Source organism: Lissotriton vulgaris, chromosome 3_1, assembly GCF_964263255.1.
Source record: "Lissotriton vulgaris chromosome 3_1, aLisVul1.2, whole genome shotgun sequence".
In the NCBI taxonomy this organism is placed as follows: domain Eukaryota; kingdom Metazoa; phylum Chordata; class Amphibia; order Caudata; family Salamandridae; genus Lissotriton; species Lissotriton vulgaris.
Window position 1 is genome coordinate 1,562,582,123 of NC_141689.1, and position 24,029 is coordinate 1,562,606,151.

Consider the following 24,029-nt stretch of genomic DNA (forward strand, 5'->3'; position numbering starts at 1 on the left):
AACTCCGCCTCCTACACACAGCGATTTCCACAGCCAAACTATGCATCCTCCAGAAATGGTGGTCGCAATGGCACCTGACATTCCCCTATACTGACCCACAGTATAGTCCAACCACAGCGCACCCTGCCTCCTCCCTCTATGCATATTGCTGATGCTTGATACTCGTAACGCCCCTCCCAGATGGAGGCGACTGGTGGGAGGGGCAGTAACCAAGCCACTACATGAATGGTAAGCACAACAGTCTACTCAGTAAAATCAGGAGTGAACGAAAGAATAAGAAACAAAAGGTATATGATTTTGCTTGTCTATGCCATTTTTCCCATTTAAATGCACAAAATACTTTTAGAGCACTGTCTGTCAAAGTTGATGATATGCTTCTAGACATATATAACTACTGTGAGAAGTGGCCTGGCTGGTATATGATGTCCACTAATAAAAGTGGGCACCTTGCACCAGCCCAAACGACTCTTATGATTTACGAGGTCAAAGAAAGCTATCCTAGTGGTAGCTGTGGAGAACAGCCTCCAGGCTTAATCTTTAAGGAATGTAAAACAGCTTGTTTTACCAGAATATCACCCCTGAATTATTCAAATGAAAGGAGAACCACACAGTAGTTATTTAAAAATATCTATTTATTAATATAACACTCTACTATCCTCTACACGAGGATAGAACACAAAGCACACAATAAGAGATAAATAGAACAGTTGTAAGTAGTACAATACACAGTGGGCTCCAGGGGAGACCAAACCATATACTAAAATAGTGGTATAACAGCCACGACTCGAGTCAAGACAAGGTCTGGAGCATGTACAATCACTAGGACCCCAAGAAGCTACCCAAGGTGAGTAGATAGGGACTCCATGGAGGACAGGTTCAGTGTGCTAACATGACTGCGGGCTCTGTATAATTCTATGGCAAAGCCGCAATTTTGCAGTTTATGGACCCTTCTAGGAGAACTTCGAGCACACCCTTTGGAATTTAAGAGGTTGGAGAACTACCCCACCTGTGGATATCGTAGTACCCGAGTTACCTATCACAGACGAGACGGGTGCATAGGTCTGGAGTGGTGTCCCACAAAGGATGTCGAGTGCTGAGGGGTCAGTGCCCGGTCGGAGCACCAACAAGCCTTGGCAAAAACAACCCACTCAGGAAGGTCAAGCAGGTTAAGCAGGTTACGGTGTGGACCAGCAAGGTCCAGGGGACTCACCAAGCAATGGGGAGTCAGGGCACGTCTGAAGCAACCAGGGAAGGCTCAACAGAAATCAAGATGACCCTCAGGAGGACCCACAGGCCGCAGGATCAGGAGTCGCGAGGGGACCTCGAGCAAGATTACAAAGAACCAGCCCACGGAGCATTTGGTGTGAGTAGGTTGGAGTCCTTCGGTGCAAATACTGCACAGGGTCAGGACTACTCGGAATCCACTGCACAAGCTTGGGAATCACCAATAAGCATAAGCAACTACAAATGGACGCGGTGCACAGGGGTTCGGGTTATGCAGTTCCCAAAAGGGATACTGGCCTCAAACTTGCTGAGAGGGCAGATCAACCTCAGAAACCTTTGTAACCCACCTTCTGTGTTGCTTAAATCTTTGGAGTCTGCAAGAGCTCAGGAGCAGCAAACCGGTCAGTTGCGTTGAGGGGCCTGGAAATGCAGGGGAGTGAATCCTTCACCCCAAAGGAGATTCTTCAGTTGTCCTTAGTGCACCACAGGTCCTGCATGAAGCATGCATGGAGCAAGGGCACAGACAAAGCTTCGGCCATAAAGGGGGACGAAGTTGAACCCAGTCAAAGTCCAGCGAAGTCCAGAGTGTCCAGATGGTCGAAGGTCAGTGGTTTCTTCTTGTAGAATCTAAAGTCATACAGCCAGGTAAGCCTTTTTGTACCAATGGGAGAGGGTTTTGACAGATTCAGGGGACCCTCTTAGGGGTGGGGCAGGACAGAGGGAACGTTACTCCCATGGCCTTAGTCCAGTTTTGTGCCAGAGCAGGAGCCAATGGCTCCCAGAACTGGTTTTAGCTGTTTATGCACAGGGACACCAAATATGCCCCAGGTGCAGACTTTCAGGCACTTTCAGAGTGTACCCACCCAGCCCCAATACACTAAATCCTGTCTGGGAGGTGGTCACACCGCTCTGTGACAGGATGCCTATTGTGCTGCATTCCTCTGCCCGAGCTTGTCTCAGTAGCAGGAGGGCAGAAATGTGTCTCTGGTCGGCAGCCTCCATTTTGTGCTGTCTGGGTCGAGAGGCTGGCACCAGATAGACCAGTGACCCCACGCAGCTCACTTCAGAAGGGGGAAATCATACTTCCCACACCAGTTACCTGTGTGGAGGTATGATTCCAAGGTGTTTGATACCAAACACGATATGTTTCTATGCAGCCATTTTCGAGAAAGCATTAACACCGAGGTTATAATGCACTCCTACCTATATGTCCGGCTGAGTCACAGACCACCCGGGAGAATGGTCTACGAAGGCTGCAGAGAGGCTCTGCTCATGCAGGGGCACCCGCTCACCTAAAACCCAGCACCCTGCCTTCAGGATTGTTAAGGCCTGCTATAGGGGTTACTTATACGTTTTAAGTGTAGTGACCAATAGATATAGTGAACCTATATCTAAAGTAAGTGGTGCAAGCACCAGATTACACAGGTTGCAGTAGCAGACCTGTAGTTCCATTTTGCATGACCTCATGGGTGGCATAATACATGGTTCAGCCCATGGGAGGCCTCTGGGGTACCTATGCCCTGGGTTCATGGGTACCATATTCTAGGGACTTATAAGAGAACCCCAGTGTCCAATCTATAGTGTACCAAAGTACATGCATTATACTTTTAGGGAGAAAGCAGAACGACTGGGGTCCTGATTATCAGGATCCCAGTCAGACTAGTCAAAAAACAGCAAAACGCCAGGCAAAAAGTGGGGGTAACCATGCAGTCAGATCCTACCTTCCTATAACTACTTTGAAAAAAGGGTAAAGCACAAAGGTGCTCTCAGTTAGTACATTCATTTAACCAAGCCAGGAAAGTGATTAATAATGCAAGTGCCAGATGAATGAGATTGTGAAAGTCTGCAGAGAGAATGCTAAAGCAAAGGGACTCACTGAAATCCTACTTTCTGTCTAACTTTGATGAGCATGTTGAAGAGCAAAAGAAAAAGGGAAAACCTGGTGATGGAGGACAGTGATTTGAAAAGCTTTTAAAAAAAAAAATTTATAAACTTTATTTTTATGTTAGTTCAGGCTGTGCTACCACTCTTTGATTACATAAATACATTACTTCAAAGTGATTTCCTATAATACATGTTCTTCACTATTCAGCACTGTATTTTTTCTACAATTTGATGGCCAACTTTATAAAGCCTCAAGTTATCGCTACAGATGCAGTTTGGCTTCAGACTGATGTTGAAAATACAGACAATCACTTGCCACAAAATAAAATTTACTTTGGCCTAATGACCAAACAGGTGACCACGAAAGAGGATCTTCTAGGTTCAGTGGAGTTCAACAAAATCATAAATGAAGCAAAGTATTATTACATAAATGCTGTACAATATGATAACATTAGCAGTAAAATACAGCATCCTTACATCAGTCACATTCTTAAGCCCCGACACCAGAATATAAGTTACCCAAGAACAAATTGAAATTCTATTATTTAGATTTCCAGATGTGATTGTAGCAGATGAATTAGAAAGTCTTTAGCAACAATTTCATCAATATCAGTGCATGACAGACAATGATATACAAAATGTGAAAGAACTGATGAGGTTTGGGAGAGTATATCAAAATTACAAGCTTGTGTTATTTCCAAGCCTTGCAAAATTGTCAGTTTCTTTGTCTATTGCCCCACAACAGTGTAGTGAAAAAAAATCTGTTCACATGCAAGGCAACACTTAGGCAATGTCGTAAAAGAGGGAAATGCATCAGCCTCTGTTTACTCAAATTGACAGTAACAACAAACATCTAAGTTGGAATCCTAACTTCAAAAATAAATGTCTTCAAGTCACAAAAAGCTGCCTGTTATCAGCGACAGCATCTGAAACCTCTCCTGCAGGCAGCAAAAAATGCCACACACACAGCCCTCACTCAAATATCTTAGAACTCTATCAAATTAGTTTCTGTCAATGGGAGTGTATATTACATAGATGTTATCCAGGCGATGTGACACACTGATGAAATATCTCTCTATGCGTTGCTGAAAAGGGTTGGAAACCCATCGCTTGAATAAATGTATCACTAGCAGCCCGTCCCGGCCTTGTCCGGGAGCAATAGGCTTCCCCGACTCCCGCCCGCCCCGACATTTTCCAGCAGCCCGGGCCCCCGCCCGGCCCGTCACCCGCCTGCCCCGACCCCTGCCTGCCCCGACATGGGTCCCCTTACCTCATCCGCCGCTCCTCCCGCCTGTCCGCTGCTCGCACCGCCGCTGACCTGTCCGCTGCTCCTCACGTCACCGCTCCTCCCCCGCGCCATGTCCGCCGCTCCCTTACCTCAGCCACCGCCCCTCCAGCCTGTCCGCTGCTCGCACCGCTGCTGGCCTGTCCGCTGCTCGCGCCATGTCCGCCGCTCCTCGTCGCGCTCCTGGACGCCGCTCCTCCCCGCGCTCCTGACGTGAGCACGCATGTCGCGGCCGGCGCTACTTCGGAGGGACTACTTTTTTTTTTTACTGTAAATTTTTTAAATAACGTTTTTTACAAAAATGTATGTAGCCTATAACAATCTACACACCCTGACGATTCCAACGGTGTATCGGGTGTGTGGATTGGGGCTGTGGTTCCTGAGTTTACCCACCTCAAAGGCTGAAAGTTCTTCCTTTATTATAGTAGTATAGATTTAAACCTTAATAAAATGTTATTGCAAAAGAAATAGTGTATGCTGTGTCATTATGATGACAGAAGAGGAAACGGAGCCAGACAACGGTAGTACTCATACTCTTAATTCTATAGATCCTAATCTATCGACATGCTCTTCTATGATTGGGTGAGTTGGTCTTCACCATGCTCTTCCTTGTCTATCCTGCACCGGGATTCTATGTGGTTCTCTTGCTTCCTGCCTTTCCCCATCCCTGCAGAAGTAGTGCATAATGTCCAGTGTCCTGGCAGCACTGGAGAGGACTCTGTCGTGCATGGTGCAAATGTCCCTGGCCCATGACAGTTTCTATCAGTCCACATTCCTTAATGTCACAAAAGTTGCAAATGGTGAAATAAAGAACACATCTGCTTTGGAAGAACCATAGTGATTATTTTCTCTCAATCTCATCTTTATGGCTTGTTCATCTTCACTAGTACATTTCGAGCCACCAGATTTTCACAAAAGTTGAAGACCAAGAACGCAAAATTAGTACTGCAGTGTAGAAAAAGAGTAACTGCTGTAAATTGCTCTCCCAACCTCATCTTCCTCACCAACTCTCCTTCTAAGGGGCATATTCACAAGGACTTACCTCCAATTTATCTCCACCTTTACGCATCAAAAGTGGAGATAGAACTAACACCCCATTCACAAGCTGGTGCAAACAGCAGACCTTGTCAGTATTCCTACGATAACTGCACCAAAACTTAACACCACGAACTAACCCATATGAGATGCAGAGTAGGCGTACCCATACAAAAAAACAACACCACCTCTTTCACAACAAACTGACAGAACTGTGAAGTGAATCAAAGACAGGCGATAAGCCGCAGTAGCGGCAGGTATTTAACACCTGCCTCAAGCAGGTGTAAAGACGGATGAGTACCTGCAGTAGGCAACGGAGCCCTGCACACAGCCATACCCGAAGAACAAACGACGCCATGGAGATACTCATCATGCAGCTCGGAGCCCCAACAGGGCCACAACACCCACCCCCAGGACTGCCACCGCCCCCAGGACCCTGACCCGCCCCCCCACTCCCCCCAAGACCACCACAGAGGCAGCGCAGGGTAAGACAGCAGACCTGATGAAAACGTACCACTCTCACAGACCTAACGCCCGAGAAAGTCATTGTCCACTATAGGCTCAAAAGGAAAACCATTCTCCGCATCATGACCCACATCGCCCACAGGCTGACGGTCCCAACACAGCGGAGAACCAACATTCCTCCGCAGACAAAGCTGCTGGCTGTGCTGCACCTGTTGGCCTCTGGTACCTTCCAACCAACAACTGCCAGAGTCGGAGGGGTCTCACAGCCAGCCCTATCAAAATTCCTCACACCTGTCCTGGATGCCATCCTCCGCTTCATACCTCAGTACCTCCACTTCCCCCAACACTGCGCAGGAACAGCTGGAGACAAAGCAAGGCTTCTATGCCATAGCCGGATTCCAGGCCATATTGGGGACAATTGACTGAACACATGTCCCACTTGTGCTCCCAGCCGAAACTGCACACCAGTACAGCAACAGAAAGCACACACATTCCATCAATGTGCAGGCAATAGTGGACCACCGGGGACACTTCACCAATGTCATTGCCAACTACCCAGGCAGTGTGCATGAATCCTTCATCTTCCGACAGTCCATCATCAACCAGCGCTTCCAGGATGGCACATATGGAACGGGACTGTACGTTGGTAAGTACCAAATCAACACACCACACATTCCAAAGACTCCAATACACAACTGTGGGGATGCACACGTGACCAAACCACATTCAACATGTCAAACTACATGACCACCTACCAGACACGACCACACCACTCCATGGTCATCCTGGGCTACCCCTGCACCCAATACAGACATTTCATGACACCACAGCCACACATCAGCTGAGTGTTTGGAGATGCGGAATGCAGCCATGACTGCTCTGCCCTCATCACCCTACCCCAGTCTCCTGCAGGTCAGCGTCATGTGGCGGTGGGTATGTGTCGGCCGCTGTGCATCTGGGGCCACTAGCCCTGTGCAACTTGAGTCATCCCCCTTGTAGTTCTGACATTGCGTATCTGAGTGTCTGATGACTGTTGGTGTAGTTGCCAGCATCAGCTACTCCCTGAGGGCTGGCTTACACTCACCCTACACACAGCCAGCGCAGGCATCACTGGATTGGTGGATCTGCCATCACATCCTGCCGAACCAAATATTGACTCCTTTCTCCCTGCACTGTCACAGGTGATCAAGGATCTGCACTCTGCCCTTTGATGATGTCACCCCTCCGAGACCCGGCCACACCCACCCAGAGGCAGTACAATGCTGCCCACATACGCAGCAGGGGCATCGTTGAACGCACATTTGGCGTGTTAAAGTCACGTTTTAGCTGCCTGGATGACACAGGTGGGAAGCTCCTGTACAGCCCGGACATCGTGTGCAAGAGGATCGTTGCATGCTGTGTGTTGCACATCTGTATTCGCACCAGGGCCCCATGGTTCCCAGTTCCAGAGGTACCGGACGATGATGGTGGTGATGGGGCAGGTGGGCCACATCCCACTGCAGCTGCGGCAGGAATGGCCCGTAGGAATACCATCATTGACACTTTCTTCTCATGAGCACGTCACATTGTGACCATCCATGGCAATCATGCGACAGCAGAAGATGTCCAACTGCACTGCATGTGTGATTAAAACATATTTGCAGGTTGCAGGTTGTACTTGTACATTGTCATGTTACATTTCCCTGTGGTTTCAGATGTGATTTGCCAGGTTGTGCACATTTGTGGAACCAGTTATGTCCTGTGTTCAATTGTGAAGGGGTTGCTGTTTGTACCGGGATGTTGTCAATGACGTGGTGCACTCCTGCTTATGCTGCACGGTGGGTGTGTCGCTCCTGCAGCTCTGAATTGTCAGCCACTGGTCTCTTTCATGCGGTGTGCCTGTGGGTTCTGTTCATCCACGGTGCTTGGATGTTGTGGTGTACATGTTGTCCTCTGCAGTTGCCCAGGGTGCATACGTGGTACTCCGCTCTTGATGAATTTTGTTCTGCGGCATTTTCTGTATGCTGTTCTTGTGCTATTTCCCGCAGTGTGTGTGAGTATTTCTGTCCACGTGCTGGCTGTAACTGTGTTCTTATCACGCTTTAGCCCATCGCAGGTTTTTTCACGTTGGGGTTTGTGTTTTTATCTCCTTTAAGGTGGTTGTTTAGCGGGCATTGGCTGCGGTTTCGGCAAACTATTGCATGCTACGGCCGCATTGTGAATTCCACGTTGACACAGGGTTATTTTCCTTTGATAGGCTACTATGTTGAAAGTTGTGTTACATTATTCTTGCGTCAGTTCTCACACGTTCTTGTGAATATACCCCTAGGAGCCCTTTGCACGCCACAGGAGAAGGAGAGAATCACCACTGACCCAGAGTCCCTGAGTGGACACAGCGCCGGACGGAGGGAGCAGGGGACGCCAAGCACCGCCACCAGTCGCGCCGCCGCCTCGGGACTCCAACTCCCGACGGGCTCTGCGGCGGCGCGTTCCCCGACGCGTCATACGCGCCGGGAGGGGCAATATTTAATCGGAAGCCCTCGGTGGAGCGGGGGGAGCCCTTTGCACGCCACAGGAGAAGGAGAGAATCACCACTGACCCAGAGTCCCTGAGTGGACACAGCGCCGGACGGAGGGAGCAGGGGACGCCAAGCACCGCCACCAGTCGCGCCGCCGCCTCGGGACTCCAACTCCCGACGGGCTCTGCGGCGGCGCGTTCCCCGACGCGTCATACGCGCCGGGAGGGGCAATATTTAATCGGAAGCCCTCGGTGGAGCGGGGGGAGCCCTTTGCACGCCACAGGAGAAGGAGAGAATCACCACTGACCCAGAGTCCCTGAGTGGACACAGCGCCGGACGGAGGGAGCAGGGGACGCCGGGCACCGCCACCAGTCGCGCCGCCGCCTCGGGACTCCAGCTCCCGACGGGCTCTGCGGCGGCGCGTTCCCCGACGCGTCATACGCGCCGGGAGGGGCAATATTTAATCGGAAGCCCTCGGTGGAGCGGGGGGAGCCCTTTGCACGCCACAGGAGAAGGAGAGAATCACCACTGACCCAGAGTCCCTGAGTGGACACAGCGCCGGACGGAGGGAGCAGGGGACGCCAAGCACCGCCACCAGTCGCGCCGCCGCCTCGGGACTCCAACTCCCGACGGGCTCTGCGGCGGCGCGTTCCCCGACGCGTCATACGCGCCGGGAGGGGCAATATTTAATCGGAAGCCCTCAGCGTCGCGGGACGCGAGCGGGACGCCCGGGGCTAAGCCCGGGCGAAGGGCGGGCCCTCTACAGCCCTCCAAGGCCAGAAGAGGCCGGGCCGGGCTACCCCCCTTCAAAAACCTCTCCAAGCCCACGAGATCCACAACTATGGCCAAAACAGGAACTGAAACCCAAGGTATGAGTGAAGGGACCTTAATTTCTGGCCCTTTGGATAAATTTTTTACTAAAATCAAAAGCGATATTGACAGAGACCTTGCCCTGGCAGAGAGGCGCATATTAAGACGCCAATCCATTGAGCTACTTAAAAATAATGCACTTATTCCACTTCCGACACCCATTCCTGAGTGCAGCCCACTAAACTCTACCTTGAAAAACACCCTAGAGGATTTAATGAACACTGACAACGTGCCCTCACTATTTCAATCCTACTTCCCCCCAAAAAATGGATCTTTGCATTTATCCCCTCAAAAAACTGTTAATCTTACAACCAAGGTGTCCATCGACCTTATAGATTTGGTCACTCCAAACTTCCCAAAAATAGCCGAGTTCCTAGGGCCTGATGTAATCGATATTTCTTCCTCCCAGACTACCCCAAAGATCTCCATGTTCCACCCCTCTCCAGCGGTTGTAAAGTTAAATAAAGTGCCTAAAGGGAAACAGAAATCCAAAAAAAGCCAGGTCATCATACGTTCCCCACCAAATAAAAGACGGAAAAAAACGCAAACAAAAAACAATACCAAAATTCAACCCTTGGCTAAGGATACGCTCACAAAAGAGCTACTTCAAATCGCTGAAGGATTACCAAAATCATCATGGGAACAATTAATTTCGTGTGTCCCTCCCACAATCAAAGATTTTGTGGATGCCATGGAACATTTGGTGAAAGCCTTATTATCACCCATACTCGAGAGAGTGAAAAGAATAGCCACCAAACTGCACACTCTCTCTGAAACTTTGACCCAAACTCAACAAACAAAGTCTGACCCCATGCCAAAAAGCGGAGTAACACCGATACAAGGAGTGAAAACAAAAACAAATACTTTAAAACACAATACCTCTAATAAGGGGGGTGGGAAACCTACCACTGTAAAACCGATCAAAGATCAGAATCCACAGAAGCAAACACCGGCCCTAAATCAAAAAAATGCTCAATTGTTAACTCCCAAACAAAAGCCCCAATCAATTCAAGGATCAGCTCCCTCTTCAAAAGCGCCTCCACACACGCAGCCAAACGCAACCCAAATAAATTCTCTCATTGCTTCAGCGAAAATGGGTAATAACACTCCCACCCAGGAAAAAACCCACCCTCTCCCATCACAAGATAAATGGCCACGGAAAAGATATGTTGATCTCCCCCCGGCTGCATCACAAAATGTCATTATACTCACGGGGGTCGTACCACTATCAACCATTGGAGGCTACGAAAATCACCACAGCCTTAAAAATAAGGTGATTTTCTGGCTTAGGGAAAATAGGCCCCTGCCTCCCCATATAAACGGGGATATAATCATGGTGAAAAGAACCGACTGGGTTGGTATTAGACCGAAAGATATAGATGGGGATGTGGTTATTATCACCTTTAAAGATCCTAGGGTCATTCCACACATTACAGATTGGTTCTCGGGCCTCCATAAGGGACCGATTTTCCCAAAACCCTTAGCTTACTTCTATCCAGAATCCTTAATGGCTGTAAAGACATATAAACCATACTACCCTAAACACTCATTTGCGCAGTCTGGCTACAAACATCCTATTCACCCAGTAAGATTCCAGCCCCTTCTTCCTCCACATGACCCTTGGCCACAGGTTAACCCACACTTTTACCCACAGGGAAATGCCAACTGTCCCTCCCTTTTCCAGCCAAATTGGAATTTACCATGCTACAACTTTTTCGAGCCACTACAAGGGTTGGAGGATGTAGAATGACTCGCTCAAGAGAAGCAATTAAAGGTTGGTTGTAGGAGACCTGAGAGTATTAATTCAACTCCCAATCACACCAAAGTCACGCATGCCAGGGGCCTAAATAAAAATTCCCCACCACTACCAGTAAAAAATGGGCGCCAATCCGAGCATAGAGGCAAAAATAAAAATAAAAGTCCAACTCACAGTCCCTCCAGAAAAAATCTCAACTTATATGTAAATAAGAAGGCAGATAGGAAAAAAACCCCTAATTTACATCTCCTTTCATGGAACCTAGCAGGACTTTATCCTAAAACTAATCTTCCGGATTGGATAAAGGTAATTAATGAATTCTCAATCCTCTGTTTCCAGGAAACCTGGGCGATCTCGCCCATCCATCTACAAGGGTTTAAGACATTCTACTCACCCGCCGCAGCGATCAAACAGGGTAGACATAAGGGGGGTTTATGTACCTACATTAGTACAGCAATCAGCCATAGGATAAGGAAAACACTATTGACTGATTCCTTCCAAATAGTAGTTCTGGACATTGCCCCGTCATTGTCATTGATAATTACCAACTTCTACAATAATCTCCCTGTAGACCAACTGGAGAGAGTTTTGCTTAAACTACACCAGGCCTTGTCTAGGCTCAAAGAAAAAACGGGTGGAGAGTCTGCAATTCTCTTAGCGGGCGACTTAAACTGCCATATCTGCCCAAATATAGTAAGAGACGCCTGTGATATTTATGATACTCATGCTTCAGACCTTGGCTCTCCTACCTTCAGCCATTTTATCCACACAAAATCAGGGGATCTCATTAATACCTTCTTGAACTCCTTCGACTTATACTTGGTGAACGAGCTCCTGCAGACCCCATGCCCCGCCAAACCAACATTTCACGGGAGAGGCAGGAACACCATTATAGACTACCTATTTTTTTCCAAAGCACATGCGCCGCTTTTACTAGATTGGAACACACTGGACCATTTATATAGTGACCACTACCCCCTGACCATGATCGTGGATCTAATGGAACCATCGGTGAGTTCCAACTCACACAACTACACCTACAATCAACCAATTATGCTGGGAGCTAAAAACGGTTACTGTCTAAAATGGGATAAAATCAACCCTAAAAATCTCCTGAAGAACTTAATCAACAAAAGAAGGGAGGAGATTGCCACCTGTCTTACAATTAAGGAGAATCCCGAAAAAGTCAGTGAAGCTTTCATAAAAATTCAGGGCACCCTGAAAGATCTTTTGACGAGACAGTACAAAACAACCAGATTCCTTCAAAATGGGTGGTTTGATTCAAAGTGCACAAAGGCGTTAAACTCCCTAAAGAACTTGCTGCGTGCCCATCCGAAACCTCTTTTGGAAGTACGCCAGGCAAGGAAAAATTATCATTTAGCCACTAAACAAAGAAAAAGGGAACTGAGACAAGAAGCATGGCATAACTTGGTGGAAACATCGAAGTCAGGGGATATGTCAGCTTTTTGGAAACTTATTAAATCCCCTCTGCCATGGGTAAAAATGCCAGAAAGGAACCTGGACATGGCAATAGATGGAGAGATGTGGGCGGATCATTTCAAGAACCTTTATAATAAACCAACTTTTTTAAATCAGCCTAACTCTGATCAATCTCCCATAATTTCAACTCAAGACACTCCGTCTCAAATCTGTTTTTCACTAGAAGAGGTGGAATCAGCCATTAAGGAAAGTCCTTCAGGGAAGGCCCCTGGACCAGACGCAATCCCTGCGGATGTGTACAGGGCACAGTTGGAGTTTTGGGCCCCCCTGCTGACCACCGTACTTAACTCTATAAATACCACAAACCTCCTGCCAACTTGGAGAGAGGCCATAATAATACCTATCTTCAAAAAAGGAAATAGGAACCTTCCATCGTGTTATAGGCCAATATCCCTTATAGATACATTAATGAAAATTGCTGGACGTATAATCCTTAAAAGACTAACAACTTGGATAGAGGAGCATGACGTATTGTCGAAACTACAATACGGCTTTCGATCAGGCAGAGGCACAATTGAACAGGTCCTCAATTTACATTTAATCAAAACAAAATACATTGACATCAAGAGGAATAGTCTATATATAACATATATAGATCTTACCTCTGCTTTTGACTGTGTTATCCACGACCAACTATGGAACACCCTAACCCAGCTTGGGATCGATCCATCGATCCTCCTTTTCATTAAGGCTTTGTATCATGAGGCAGGAGCTAGAGTGAGATATGGACTGAGGGGAGAGTGCTCGCCACGCTTTACCATCAATAGAGGGGTTAGACAGGGGTGCATTTTGGCCCCTCTGCTCTTCTCCCTCTATATAAACGCAATTGGCGAGCATTTGAAAACTTTCGAGTGCGACTTTCCCAAAATAGGAGGCCAACCAATCCCGATTTTGCTCTATGCGGATGATGCTGCAATTCTATCTCAGACAAGAATGGGCCTACAAAAGGCAGTATCAATCTTCACGACCTTTATGAAAGACAGGGGCCTCAAAGTGAACATAGCTAAATCGTACACCATGCTATGCAATAAAAGACAAAAAGCCCAATGCCCCATTTTCATAGAGGACCAAAAATTGGGGACAGTAGAAGCTTTTACGTACCTGGGTATCTGTCTACACAGAAAGTTAACATGGAAGACCGCAATAGAGAAAAGGAAACTGGCCCTTGCTAGAGCGATTGGAGCCCTCCGGGATTTTGCTGGAAAGATAGGGGGCAGACCTGTAAACCAATTATTAATTATATACAGAGCTAAATGCGTGTCTACTGCTATCTACGGGGCTGGCCTCTGGGGCGTGGATAAAAATATCTTAGCAATACAAACTCTGGAAAATCAATTTCTAAGGTACCTCCTTGCTGCCCCAAAGGGAACCTCTGTATATAAAATGCATATCGAGTTGGATCTCCCCTATATAACAGATATCATCAAAACGGAACCCCTCCTACTCTGGCACAAAATTTGGACTACCCACGAGACTTCATTTAATAGAGAGGTCCTAGAGGATATCCTTAAATTGGAAGGGGCTAAACATCTTAAACAAACTAAATGGCTGAACTATGTAAGAAATCTCTCCTTTGAAATTGGTCGCCAAGAGTGGTTCACAGATCCACTCTCACTAGAAAACATCTCGCGAAAAGACCTGAGAAAGACTCTAATGGTCTATTTGGAAACAGATAGATGGAAAAAACAAAAAATTTCCGACTCCATTTTGGCTTACCAAAGGGCGACACCGACTAAGGGGCTTCAATTATACCTATCATCAGACATTCCATGCTATTCAAGGATGTTACTTACTAGATTTAGAATGGGCTCCTTTTTTCGTTATGTAACATTTCCAGAATCCAATGATTGGTCACGGATTACTTGCCTTTGCCCCTGTGACTCTAGTTCACAGCAATCTAATATCCATACCATCTTTTTTTGCAAGTACTATGGAATTCTGAGGAAAGCACTTCTATTACCCTTATTAAAGAAATGGAATATTCGGACATGTAAAACTGCTTTTGAGCGTTTACAGGAATTAGAGGATAAGGAGGTGATAGTTATAGTAGAACAGTTTTTAAAATTAGTGATAAAATTCAGGAAAACGCTGGATTGAGACTGGTGATATTGATCAACGCCCTCTTGCCATCTAACTGTCTTGATCAAATGTATACGTTTTTAATTTTGTCTGAACTTTTGTATAGAATTTTAAAATGATAGTTTTTTTTTAACTAATTATTATACAAATGTATTCCTATTTTTAACTATGTATATGAGGTATGCTTATATGATATTTGTTTAAATATCGAATAAAGCTTATTTTGAACCTTTGAACCTACCCCTAGGTGTACGGTTTGTACTTTTCTACTACCACAAGGTCATAAACATTGAATCAGACTACTACATGAACACAACTAGCGTATTATGGGGTATGAATACCTCTTCGTAATTTGATGTGATCTTCATTACCCCCTTGCATTTGTCACTCTCTGGGGCAGATTTACGACTTTTGGCGCATCTCTGCTAATCAGCAAAGATGCGCCAGAAAAGTTGTGACGCATCTGCCCACCCGTGCGCCACCACTGATGCGCCGCATTTACAATGTGGCGCACCGTGGCGCTCGGATGGGCAGATGCGTGACGCATCCCTGGCGGAAATGCGGCGCATTGCTGAAGTTACGTCCCAACGCAGCTCCAGCAAGGCTCGGGGGTGCCCTATCTCCAACATGCTGCGTCGAACCATACGCCTGCTTCAAGCAGGCGCAGGGTTTTGACGCACCATGGCCCTAAAAGTGACTGAGTGAAATCTTGTAGATTTTACTCAGCCACTTTTAGGAGGCGTACCTGCACCGGAACGCCCCCCCCCCTGCGCAGGAACGCCTTCTTGTGGCGCAGGGCTTTACAACGTGACGCATCTCCCAGATGCGTCACGTTGTATGTACCCTGCACCATGGTGCTGGATTTGCTCCGCTGCTGCGTCACAAAAGTGACGCAACGGTGGCGTAAAAGAGGCGCAAGGGGCTTGTAAATCTGCCCCTCTCTTCTTTGAGGTGTATTGGCTCGAATATTTTATCACATTAGATTGAATTATCATAAATTATGACATTAATATACATGACCCACTTCTTGGAAGTGAGAATACTACATTCTACATACAGATTTGCGTATGACCTATTTCTATAAAGCACAATTTATTTCTTGAAGATGGTAAAAACATAGGTCCCAGTTACCCGTCTGACCCTTTTCGCGTTAGTCAGGCTACATGCCTTAAGTTACCAGAGTTGACATTCTGGCAGAGATGCCAATAAAGGATGTGGGATAGTAAGGTCATTCTTCGACGGTTTTCTGGAGATAAGGAGCTCAAGCTAAGGCGAATTTGTCCATGCAAACTGAGTAGAGTTTCATACATGGAAGCAGGGTGATTCAGACTTCAAAGCCTTGACGCAGCAGCCACTTCAAGCAGGGCAGGTAAACAAGCAGTCTAAGGGCGCCACCTAGTGTTCACATGAAATTACTGCGCAACTGTTGATATTTTGCTTTATTTGCGTCCTCACACACCATTCCTAACAACGGACGTTTATTTTTATGTATTTATTTTTATTTAATGCGATTTTCTACAGCCCGAACTTTACCCGAAGGTGTCAGAGCGATTTACAGAAGATCCAGTTGCAAAACATAAGGACCTTTCATTACATGCGTTACATACAAACAGAAAAAATTGCAAATGTACAAGATGTAAAGTCACACAAGGAGGAGATACAAACAGAAAGAAAAATTGCAAATGTACAAGTAGTAAAGTCACTCAAGGAAGAGATGCAAATGGATATACTGAGTCACGTAGGAATGGTAGAGAGTACAAAGGTCTACTGCGGACCGTCTGGTGATCTATCTATGCCCTCGCTATATATCGGTCCCGAATCTCATTCCTTTATTCACAGCAAATTAATGAAACGCATACAATGCCTTCGGAAATCCAGTTTACTCGACGGTGCTACAGTTGTCAAGCAAATACGCAGAAAATGACACCAGGTTAAGTCTTTCAAGTAACTCACATCTGCCTATGGTAACTACACAAAATATCGAGTTAAAAATATCGACTTACATAAATATCGACTTCAAAATATAGAATGGACAGAATATAGTCAACAAAAATATCGAATTTAAGGTAAGTAATGTAGTATCGATTTTTTATAAATATAGAAAGTCAAAATATCGAAGTATATAATATAGGTTATTAAAATATATCGAATTTTTAATATCGAATTTTTTTAAGTGTTTAAAATGTTACTATATGTGTGAAAAGTGTATATTTTTTTAAAATTTCTTTGAAGTAATGCATTTTATGTTATTTAATTTTTGCGTAGTTTAATTTTGTAGCGGGTTGTGGGTTTATAGGGGAATAGGGTGGGAAGTAATTTAATTATATTAAATAAAATATGAATTTTTTGAAATGATTAATTATTTTTAATTTAATTTTGCGTTTTAGTTCTGTTATGGGTTTATAGGGGAATAGGCTGGGAAGTAATTTAATTGTAATTAATTTAATATTTTAATTTCTTTATTGGTATTTATTTTGAATTAATTGTTAAATAATTTTTAATTGGTAATTCATTTTTAATTGGTAATTAATTTGTATTAATTGATAATTATGTGAATGTTATTCATTTATTTTCCGTAGCGGGTTGTGGGTTTATAGGGGAATAGGGTGGGAACTTAATTGTAATTAATTAAATATTTTAATTTATTTATTGGTATTTATTTTGAATTAATTGTTAATTAATTTTTAATTGTTAATTAATTGTTAATTGGTAATTAATTTGTTCTATTAGGCAATGAATTTTAATGATTAATATTTATTTGTATTTTAATTGATTAATTATTATATTAAATTGGTAATTACTTTTAATACATTTTTTATTGGTATTGATATTTAATTTATTTTTATGAATATATTAAATATTTACTTTCCCTACTGTTATGCTCACTAGAGTGGGAATAGTAATTTTTACCCCAACGCTATCCAACGCTTTCCCTACTGTTGCACTCTCTGGAGTGGGAATAGTAATTTTTACCCCTACACTATCCAACGCTTTCCCTACTGTTGCACTCTCTGGAGTGGGAATAGTAATTTTTACCCTCCCGCTATTTAACACTTTCCCTACTGTTGTACTCTCTGGAGTGGGAATAGTAATTTTTACCCGTACGCTCCAACGCTTTCCCTACTGTTGCACTCACTGGAGTGGGAATAGTAATTTTTACCCCTACGCTATCCCACACTTTCCCTACTGTTGCACTCTCTGGAGTGGGAATAGTAATTTTTACCCCTACGCTATCCAACGCTTTTTCTACTGTTGCACTCACTGGAGTGGGAATAGTAATTTTTACCCCTACGCTATCCAACGCTTTCCCTACAGTTGCACTCTCTGGAGTGGGAATAGTAATTTTTACCCCTACGCTATCCAACGCTTTCCCTACTGTTGCACTCTCTGGAGTGGGAATAGTAATTTTTACCCCTACGCTATCCAACGCTTTCCCTACTGTTGCACTCACTGGAGTGGGAATAGTAATTTTTACCCCTACACTATCCAAAGCTTTCCCTACTGTTGCACTCACTGGAGTGGGAATAATAATTTGTACCCCTACGCTATCCAACGCTTTCCCTACTGTTGCACTCACTGGAGTGGTAATAGTAAATTTTATGAACTACAAAAAAAGTAACTGTGGGTCTGTTGAAAACTGTATATCTAAGAAATCTATGTGTGTCTCAAATCTTGGTGTCCAGCAGGTATACTAACAAGTCATACAACGTGATACTCCACAAATGTGTAGGGAATATCCATCAGTTACTCAAACTGTACGGCCCTTTTCATCATTTGGACCACTTCACAGAGTGGGGAGTCCAAGTTGTTGCCACTTAACCAGAGATGAATAGTGAAATGATATAACTAAATGTGTATTTGGACTCGGGGGATAGACAGTTAGTATGTAATGGTAACTGAAAGCAGTGCAAGTGAAAAAGTGAGTGAATGAAGAGAAAGGGTGCTCTTTAAAATTGGAGAGTGAACGCAAACGACACTTTATTTAATTACCGTCCACTTCCAACCTTTAAAAACAGTGTAAGTGCAAAGAATCAGTAGGTTTAACAAATAGCTACTGACTAGATATTACTGGTCGACATGTTTCTGCAGATTTAATGATCCATTTAGGTATCTACTGCTTCATCAGAACCACTGTTTACTTTGCTACTGCAGTGTATTATAGAACAAGGACAAAAGAAATGAAAAGTATCACCTGTTTAGTCCTTCCAGTCCTCCTGTGAGAAGGAGATTGTTCCAGGTTTTTAAGACACCAAGACATCAACAGAGACGCAACACAAACAAACAAAGAAAACAATATAACAATACTATCATTAGTTAAGTTATCATACATAGGATTATAATTCCGCTCTGTCCAGCTCAGAAGATGATGGAAAACCTCTAGCTCAGCTTGAATGCAAGAGGAACGTGCTTCTCCTCACCTGGCTACAGCTCAGGATAATGGGGCACCGCGCTATATTTCAGGAAAATATATGCAAAAATGTGATGAGGAACTAAGCGACAGCTCAACAGTATTATGCAAATGTTGAAATAAATGTTTCTCCAAGTCTCAAGTCGTGATTAAAACTATTCCATATTAAATGCAGCAAGATAATAGTATGAAACTGCAGTCAATGGAGAAAAAACAACTTGTAGTTTATCTTGTTAGGTGTCTCGGAAGGACTGACTAGCCTCCAGACAGCTCAGCTCAAGTCGGTTCCACTCAGTGTGAGCATAGTTTCAAGTTGAGGGTGTTGTTAAAAAAGGGGGTTCATTTCAGCAACGAAGTATGTGTTGAGAGCAAGAGATATACCACTGTTTCTAATGGAGTCGCTGTCTAACACATTCAACACCCAACCAACATTCTGGGCAAGTGAAAGTCTAAAAGAGGAAGGCAGTGTCTCAATTGCAATACATGCAACGTTTAGAGAAACAGAGGCGGTATGTTCAACAGATGCCGTGCAAATACATCAACATCCAATTTAGAGATGCGGCAGACATTAAGTAAAACGCGAGTTATCCAAAAGCTCTACAACCGGCACTCACCTGTCCGTCGGTACTCCACGCAGTCAACTGGGCTATTTGGGGAGGGACCGGGACAATGCGAGATGTGATTGGGCCCAGGTTGCATCGCAAGTGCGATGCGGAATCACGGGTGATGTAGTTCCCGAGGCCATCTTTGTTAAACAGAGTATATGATGTAATTGGACTCTTGTTACGTGATCACAAGCGCAAAGTGGCATCACGGGTGATGTAGTTCCCGAATGATAAACTGCGTCCCAATTGGACCTTCGTTGCGTTGTTGGGACCTATCGTAGGGTCCAGAGGAATGTCGTTCGCAAACCCTGCCGTGTATTGCCGATGGGAGAATGCAAAGACTTTTGTTCATTTGTCCCCACTATCACCGGAGCCCATGATTAGAAAAGATGTCATTGTCTCGTATTGTAATCACGAGTCATGTATCTGCCAACAATTATATCTCATATTGTAATCACGAGTCGTGTATCTGCCAACAATTATGTGTAAAAAATATATTTGTCGATGGATCGAAAAAGATATTAAACACCAAATCAATACTCGAGGTCGAATAATCTCAACTAAGTCCATTTGTGACCCATATAATAAAGAAATAGCAGGAAATGCTAACACTTGATGGTGACCAAGAAGCAGTCAAGGCTCGTTAGGCTAGAACAAATCATGCCCTGCTGGATACTATTCATAGGGTCTGATCTGTAATTATTAATGCCAACAGTATTCAAAAAAGTCAATAAGTTAGATATAGGGTGTAGGAATACTGGTGCCAGAAGAATCTATGGTGTAGAATCCATGCGATCAAAGTCTGGTATGTAGACCACAAACGTAGAGAGGTTTGTTCATAGTCTGAAGTCTGTTCTTTGTATAATGCATGATTGGGGACACTAGTTTCACCATAGACAGGGTTTTAGAAGGAGTATGTGAAAAACTGCTGTAGGTGAGTAAGCCTCTATCCCTTGGATACCCTACGTAACACTAGAGCGACATCCATGGGATGTCCTCATTCAAGCCTGACTTGTCAGAATTCAGTTTATACACCCACTTTTGTTCTAATTTGAAAAGATATTTAGAGATGTCGGTCACGTGAAGTGGAATGTATGGTTGCTCCAGGATAGTCCACTCAAAATCTGTGGGTTTGTGTCCTACCTCTAGGAAATGATTCGTGAGTCTGGTTGCTTGTTTTCTGCACCTAATGGTGCTCTTATGTTCAGAAATTCTGATACGGCCCTTCCTTGTCGTCATCCCGACGTACCTTAGATGGCAAGGACATAAGATCATGTAGACACAGTTGTTACTGTTACAGTTGGTAAACCGCCTTTGTTCCCACGGGCGGCTGGTCCCAATATCGACACTAGTAGAGCGTCTAGTCTAGTAAATTTTACCCTCCCGCTATCCTACGGTAAAAATACTGTATGTTTTTTATTAATATTATTTTAATATATATATATGTTTTAAAAAAATGGTATGTTTTTTATAGCTTAAATTAATTATTTTATAATTTTAAGGTTATTTAAGTATTTTTAAGTATGCTTTAGTTAATTATTTTTAATATTTCATATATTTTAAATTACTTTTAGGACATTTAAAAAAATTCGATATTTTGACTAACTATATTTTTTTAACGATATTTTTGATTCAATATTTTTGTACTTACCTGTTTGTAGATAGGAATTCGATATTTTTGTATTCGATATTTTATCCTCGATATTTTTGTAAGTCTATATTTTTGAAATCGATATTATGTCAGTGATCCTGATGGTAGATTACTTACCAATAATATTCATGAATATCTTCATTAATTCTAGTCCTACGCTTCCTTGTCACGGTCACAGTCCTTGCAATATAAAGATAATCGTTCTTCCCATGTAGCAAACAGTGAGACAAAGAAGGGGGGAAGGAAGAAACTTTTTTGTGTTCAATCAGTTTTTATTTTCATACTAAAAAATGAAGAAAGCAAATAAGGTAACAGCAATGCACCATACATTCCTAATGTATTGCACCTGGAAGAAGCAACCATACTGGTCAGCAGACTTACACATGTGCAATTGGGAGTTATAATGAGATCTGCATCCAAAGGGCCATAAAAAGTACTTCCGGATTGTAATCTGACGTCAGGTATAACCGGAGTGGAGCATGGTAACTGGGTGTCTCCTAGTCAGTTGATTTTTTTTAAACAAACTTTATTGATTTTACAAAATCTGATCAGGTGCATCAGACACACAAGCTCATAAACTTCATTATATCAGCAGAATTCAATGAACATTTGTGACCACATCATGACAAGGCCCCACAGCTCGCCAGTTCGTCCAGGGCACCCCACTCATTTTTGCAGGGAGAGGAGTCCTTCCTAATGTGGGGGGCATAGTCCTTCCTTCGAGTAGCTTGGCACCAAGAGGCTGAGTCGTGTGCCTCCCAGTTTAAGCGAGCACAGCCCACAGTGAATCATCAATTCAGAAAACAATGAACATAACCCCCCTCCCGCACAATCCCCCCCACCGTGAACTCCCCCATAACCCCACCTCCCTCCTCCCCTCAGACATGTCGCTTTCCCTAACAGCACCTTTGTTGCGGATTATTCACTCTACACTCTCCGTCAGATTCCCTATGTCAGTGATCCATGTTCCCCCTGGGGTGATGCACCTACGGTTGCGATCCCCCCCACCCCCACTCTCACCCTGAGGTCTGCAGTTGTGGTCCCATGTTGCAGAAAAGACCCCCAAAGCCAGAAGGATCAGTCCTCATCGTCAGTCGGATTTTTAAGCAGGTCCACCATCATCACCCAGGCTCTCACGTGTCCCACTGTTTGTCGTTATCAGTTCTCTGAGCTAGTTGGAGCCGGAGGGTCCCCTCACAGTCTGCCCACTTTATGAAGTCCTGTAGCCAACGCGCAACACTGAAGGCTGTGACATTTGGCTAGAACTAACCCCAGATCCAGGAACCTTCTGGTGGTTTTGTTACGGGAAGTGTAGGGGAACCAATGTAGCAAGCACACCCGTGGAGTATTCTGCAGTTCCCGTTCCGTCACCTCTGTCAATTTGGCTAGGACCTCTCCCCAATACCCCTGAAGCAATGGGCAACCCCGGAGCATGTGCAATAACGCTGCATCCTCCAGTCTGCATCGCGGACAGGCAGTGTGGGAACCAAAAAACTCATTAATTTTGTGAGGAGTGAGGTGTGCCCTATGAAACACATAGATTTGGATGAGTTGAAATCTCGCGTTTCGGGAGCACTTCCAGGTCCGCTTTATTAGCATCTCCCAGGGTTTCACCTCTATAGGCATTCCCAAATCCGCCTCCCATTTAGTGCGTAATCCCGCAAGAAGAGCCCGTAGACCCTGTGTCAGTCTTCGATACAAGCACGTAACCGCCTTGATCCGACCCGCGGAGGTGATCATATATTAGCAAGGGAGGAAGGCCTGCGGTTCCTCCAGCCCAGTTTTCCAATCTTTGCGCATTGCCGCCGTCACCGCCGCTTGCAGAAGAAAGTCTTGAGCAGGCAGTTCGTGGCGTTCCATGAGATCTTGGAATGGTAAAAGGGTACCGTCCTCATAGAGATCCCCAATGGATGAAATTCCCATCTCCTCCCTTCGTGCAACCGCTGCCAGTCCCCTACGTGCGGCAGTTCCTAGCAAAACCACACCGGAATCCCGGGCACATATGCCGGACACACTTTAGTGCATCTCAGAGCCCTATGCCATCCCTGCCTCTTTGATCTACTTCGACTCCTAGTTTCCCTTCCATCCGCTGTGTGAGCCATTGGAACTGAGCCGCATGGTAGTAAGCCTCGAAATCAGGTGCTGCAAGGCACCCTTCTTGTCTTGTGCGCATCATAGTACGCAGTGCCACTCGTAGTTTCCCTGATCCTCATATGAAACTGGAAACCATGGAGTTGAGTTGGGCGAAGCACTTCCCAGGCACCCAGAGCGGCAGTGTTACAAAATAATACAGCAAATGGGGTAGGGTAATCATTTTTAGCAGTGCCACTCGTCCCGCAACCGACAAAGGTAGAAACCCTCAGAAATCAAGGTTACTCTTGGTGGTCCGCAGGGCCCACCCTATATTACCCTCAAATAAATCAGTAGCCTAATGGTAAATTCTAACCCCCAAGTAGGGTAAACAACTGCCTTCCCATCGTACGTCAATTCCCTCAAGAGGATCCCCTCGCCCCGTGCAGCGGAAACAGACAGGTCTTGGCCCAATTAACTTTAAGCCCTACTACTCGCCCCAGTTTCTCCAGTAGTTCCCGGACTCCATGTAACTCATCAGTGGTACTGGCAAGGAACATCAGCAAATCGTCGGCATATTAGGCAATGTAGTGCATCTGACCCATCCCCCCAAGACCCCTGTAATGTCTCCCTGTCCGCGCATGAACCGCTAATGGCTCGATTGCCAGGGCGAACAGAAGGGGAGATAGCGGGCAGCCCT